Below are 5,840 nucleotides of genomic sequence, written 5' to 3' on the forward strand. Positions count from 1 at the left end.
AAGATGTTCACACTGCTACATCGAACTTCCATTGTTGCCTTCATGGGCGTTTTAGCGGTCATATATTGTTAGTTTGCGTTCTTTTGCTACTGAATTGCTAGATGTTGGCTCTTTTGAACTTGTTAGGCTAGTGGTTAGGTGCCATCACCATCAGGTTTTTGCACCATAGTGCATGCGTGGACGCCGTCAATGCACGGTGGGTTTCTTGTTAGTGCTTTAAACCCATTTCTTCCCGTTCTCATTTCCTCGATACCTTTGTACGCTGGGCAGATGTATATCCTTTATGAGGACTAATGGAAATGGCTGGGATTAGGTCTGTTAAGAAAACAAAAGTGGTGGTTACACTTTTCGATGAACAAAATGCTTAGAGCTAGGTGTTCTTGCAGCAAAGTACATGCACCGGTCTCATCAGACAAGATTTTGTTTTTGATTCGTCAAGTATTTATTTCACGCTTAGGAACAGAGCAATTGTATCACTAATCATTACGTAGTCTAAGATGAATATATGATAAAAGAATAAAAATTACTTAATCTGCTGCACATATGGATGGCTTGTTCATCAACAATGTGCAATCAACAAGACGTACACGCGCACTCGGATGCAAATTTCGCACTTTCGGTCACATACACTCACACTCGGTCCTCAGGTGCAACGACGCCGTCGGCGGGGCAGGGCATGCCACTTCCATGTCGTTGCCGAACATCTCCTCCCATGTGCACTGGAAGCTGCCGTCATCCTCCTCCGTCGTCTCAACGCCTTGGTGGACGTCGCCATGTTTGCCGGCCAAGGACTCCTCCAATGTACAGTCGCTGCCATGCTCGGCCGCCTTAGTATTTCCCTGGAGCGTCAGTCCTAATTCTGGAAGCATGTCGGTGAAAAAGCCGCCTGGATCCACGCTGCCGTCGTCCACTACTCCGGGGGGCAACGTCTCGTCTTGGTCGGACATGAACGAACGCTCGAACTCCCGAAGCGTCCCGCCGGCTTCTTCTTCTTCTTCTTGGATGGTCATTTCTTGGCGGCGTGGGGTTTTGGGACGTGGAGCCTCCGGATGTTGGACGTCGGCGGCCGCCTTCCTCTTCTTCTTGGAACCGGGGGCATTGATTACGGACGCGTAGGTAATCTCCCTCTTGTGGGGAGAGACGTAGATCTTGCATAGCACCAGTCCGGCCGCACCGTCTTGTTCGTCGTCGTGGTCGAGGCCGTACTCCTTCATGCACCACCCAAGCCTGGTTCTGGCTGCTCCAGGCCTCTTGATCCCAAAGGAAAGTTTGTTGATGAAGCCGACCCGTTTACCTTGAGTGTCTAGCACGGGCTCGCTCTTCTCCGAGTGCCAGTTGTAACCCTCGTCGTCGTCGACGACGCGCTGTCGCCTTCCGCTGCGGCCACCTTTGGTCTGGTGACGACGGACCGGTGAGAAGAAGTACCACACGCCTCCTTTCCCGTCGTCCTTGTCGGAGCCAGGCGCGTGGGCACGGTTCTCGATGAGGTCCCCGGGTGGCGCGGAGTAGACGTCGTCTTCGTGGATGTAGCTGCTGAAGCGGCCACGGTCTGCTCCGGCGATCTTCTGGCGGAGGAACTGGTTGATGAGCTCGTGATCCTGGGGACTGAAGGTGGAGCCGACGGGAAAGAGCTCCTCATGGCCGGCCATATTGAATCGCCTTCCCTTGATCAGAGCTAGGCTAGCTAGCGGATGTCTAGCTAAGGAAGGTCCGTAGGTGCGCAACCCTAGCTAGGTAGGTATATATGGGTGGATCGCGACACAGGGCTATGTACGTGCCTTCCTTGATCAATACACTACTAGAGTGCTTCGGACTCAGGAGCGTCTTCAGTTTGTGTACGGATTGCTAGCGTACGCATCTAGTGTATATACGGTCCGCGCGTAACGTAAGCGTAGAACGACCGCGCGTTGTGGGAGCTGGGATTCAGCTCGTTTGGAAACCCACGCGAGTCTCCATCCATGCACTGCACGATCTCTCTGTCAAGCGGACGCAATCCAATCGATCTCTCTCTGTCAAACGCACGGCTTCGCCACGCAAACGATCGATGCACGGAAACCATCCTTAATTAATAGAGTGCTTCCCGTCTTCACTTTGTATCCGAATTGCTTGCGCACTTCATATCGCTAAGGGATTTTTTCGGCAAGGGGAATATATTAAGGGGGCTACTACAAATCATCCGGTTGATTTGATCCGGAATTAAGCCACCTGGAGAGCCGTTCGATTAACACATGAGTGATCGTTCGATCCAGTCAACGGGCATCGAGTCGTCGTCCCTCTCCTCGCATCCCCTTTCCGTTCTCCTCTGGCTGCATCGATGCAACAGCACGCGCCCCCGCCCGCTGAAAACAAATCGTCCCCCTAATCCCAGCCGCCACGCATGAACGCCGGGACGCCGTCGCATCGACGCCATCTTGCAATGTCCGGCGTGCCGCATCGCAGTACTAACAGCACCGCAAAAAAGTCAATGTTGCATCGTAGCACCAGATGATCCTGCAGCGTCACGCCCCGCCTCGCCTGTGTGCTGTGTTGCAGCACCGATGTCGAGCAGCCGGCGGCGAGCTACGTTGAAGCACCGGCGTCGAGCTGCGGGCGTCTCCGGCAACTGCGCCTCTCGGTGCTGCAACCGTAGCGTGAAAAAAAGCTCCGACGCAGCACCGTCGGCGTCCCGGCGAAGCTCCGTTGCCGCCCCGGACGTGCTCCATTGCAGCCACCGGCGCCGGCGTTCCGACGAAGCTTCATTGCAGCCGCAGTTGCGCTCCATTGCAGCCACCGGCGCGCGGCGTTCCGACGAAGCTCCATTGTAGCCGCAGTCGCGCTCCATTGGAGCCAACGCGGAGCTCCATTGCAGCCACCGGCCGCGCTCCACTACAGTCGCGGTGGAGCTCCATTGCAGCCGGGCGCGCTCCATTGCAACCGCGCAACACGCTCCATTGCAACGCGTCCGGTGGCGGCGGGAGCTGTGATGCAGCTCCGGTGGCGCTTCAATGCAACCATGGCGGGGCTTCAACAACCTCGCTCCATTGCGGCGGCCATGGCGGGCTCTACGACGCAACGCACGGCGATGACAGCGGAAGCCGCGATGCAGCTTCGGTGGCGCTTCAACACGGTCACGGCAGAGCTTAGACGACCTCAATTGCGCTCTATTGCAGCCCCGCCGGGGTGAGGATGAATCAGGCTGCTCCTCTGTGGTGGTGCCTCTCCTCTGCCGTTGAACCAGAAAAAGGGGGAAAAAGAAGCGGAGGGAGAAGATAAGGCTGGAGGGAGAAGATAAGGTGGGAATGGTGGGCGGGACACGTGTCACGCAGACGACACGGCTTACGAAGGAGAGAATTCAGTCGGTTGAAAATAAACGTTTCCCATTCAATACGGTACAATCCAATTACTCCGCCAGAGTGGTACCCATAACCTATGGCGACTGCTACAAATCAGCACCCTGTTAACCGTTCGATGATAACAAAGTTGTTGGAAATATGCCCTAGAGGCAATAATAAATGGTTATTATTATATTTCTTTGTTCATGATAATTGTCTATTATTCATGCTATAATTGTATTGTCCGGAAATCGTAATACATGTGTGAATACATAGACCACAACGTGTCCCTAGTAAGCCTCTAGTTGACTAGCTCGTTGATCAACAGATAGTCATGGTTTCCTGACTATGGACATTGGATGTCATTGATAACGGGATCACATCATTAGGAGAATGATGTGATGGACAAGACCCAACCCTAAGCATAGCATAAAAGATCGTGTAGTTTCGTTTGCTAGAGCTTTTCCAATGTCAAGTATCTTTTCCTTAGACCATGAGATCGTGCAACTCCCGGATACCGTAGGAGTGCTTTGGGTGTGCCAAACGTCACAACGTAACTGGGTGACTATAAAGGTGCATTACGGGTATCTCCGAAAGTGCCTGTTGGGTTGGCACGGATCCAGACTGGGATTTGTCACTCCGTGTGACGGAGAGGTATCTCTGGGCCCACTCGGTAATGCATCATCATAATGAGCTCAATGTGACTAAGGCGTTAGTCACGGGATCATGCATTGCGGTACGAGTAAAGAGACTTGCCGGTAACGATATTGAACAAGGTATTGGGATACCGACGATCGAATCTCGGGCAAGTAACATACCGTTTGACAAAGGGAATTGCATACGGATTGATTGAATCCTCGACACCGTGGTTCATCCGATGAGATCATCGTGGAACATGTGGGAGCCAACATGGGTATCCAGATCCCGCTGTTGGTTATTGACCGGAGAGGCGTCTCGGTCATGTCTGCATGTCTCCCGAACCCGTAGGGTCTACACACTTAAGGTCCAGTGACGCTAGGGTTGTAGAGATATATGTATGCGGAAACCCGAAAGTTGTTCGGAGTCCCGGATGAGATCCCGGACATCACGAGAGGTTCCGGAATGGTCCGGAGGTGAAGAATTATATATAGGAAGTCCAGTTTCGGCCACCGGGAAAGTTTCGGGGGTTACCGGTATTGTACCGGGACCACCGGAAGGGTCCCGGGGGTCCACCGGGTGGGGCCACCTATCCCGGAGGGCCCCGTGGGCTGAAAGTGGAAGGGAACCAGCCCTTAGTGGGCTGGGGCGCCCCCCTTGGGCCTCCCCCCATGCGCCTAGGGTTGGGAACCCTAGGGGGGAGTTCCCCCTTGCCTTGGGGGGCAAGGCACCCCTTCCCCCCCACTTGGCCGCCGCCCCCCTTGAGATCCCATCTCTTGGGGCTGGCGCACCCCCCAGGGGCCTATATAAAGGGGGGGAGGGAGGGCAGCATACTACAGCCTTGGGCGCCTCCCTCCTCCCCTGCAACACCTCTCTCTCTCTCTCTCGCAGAAGCATGGCGAAGCCCTGCCGGAGACCCGCTACATCCACCACCACGCCGTCATGCTGCTGGATCTCCATCAACCTCTCCTTCCCCCTTGCTAGATCAAGAAGGAGGAGACGTCGCTGCACCGTACGTGTGTTGAACGCGGAGGTGCCGTCCGTTCGGCACTCGGTCATCGGTGATTTGGATCACGGCGAGTACGACTCCGTCATCCACGTTCATTGGAGCGCTTCCGCTCGCGATCTACAAGGGTATGTAGATACACTCCTTTCCCCTCGTTGCTAGTAGACTCCATAGATGCATCTGGGTGAGCGTAGGAAAATTTTAAATTATGCTACGATTCCCAACAGTGGCATCATGAGCCAGGCCTATGCGTAGTTACTATGCACGAGTAGAACACAAAGACGTTGTGGGCGTTGATGTTGCCAATTCTTCTTGCCGCTACTAGTCGTTTCTTGTTTCGGCGGCATTGTAGGATGAAGCGGCCCGGACCGACCTTACACGTACGCTTACGTGAGACAGGTTCCACCGACTGACATGCACTAGATGCATAAGGTGGCTAGCGGGTGTCTGTCTCTCCTACTTTAGTCGGAACAGATTCGATGAAAAGGGTCCTTATGAAGGGTAAATAGAAATTGGCAAATCACGTTGTGGTCATACGTAGGTAAGAAACGTTCTTGCTAGAAACCTACAAACCACGTAAAAACTTGCAACAACAATTAGAGGACGTCTAACTTGTTTTTGCAGCATGTGTTATGTGATGTGATATGGCCAGAAGATGTGATGAATGATATATGTGATGTATGAGATTGATCATATTCTTGTAATAGGAATCACGACTTGCATGTCGATGAGTATGACAACCAGCAGGAGCCATAGGAGTTGTCTTTATTATTTTGCATGACCTGCGTGTCATTGAATAACGCCATGTAAATTACTTTACTTTGTTGCTAAACGCGTTAGCCATAGAAGTAGAAGTAATCGTTGGCGTGACAACTTCATGAAGACAC

The 5,840-nt window shown here is 53.2% G+C and overlaps 1 pseudogene; it reads right to left on the bottom strand.

Annotated features, from left to right (window-relative positions):
* Window positions 1-620: 620 nt before the first annotated feature.
* On the bottom strand, window positions 621-1,639 carry LOC141022716 (uncharacterized; annotated as a pseudogene).
* Window positions 1,640-5,840: the final 4,201 nt, after the last annotated feature.

The sequence above is a fragment of the Aegilops tauschii genome, chromosome 5 (genome assembly GCF_002575655.3).
Source record: "Aegilops tauschii subsp. strangulata cultivar AL8/78 chromosome 5, Aet v6.0, whole genome shotgun sequence".
NCBI lineage: Eukaryota > Viridiplantae > Streptophyta > Magnoliopsida > Poales > Poaceae > Aegilops > Aegilops tauschii.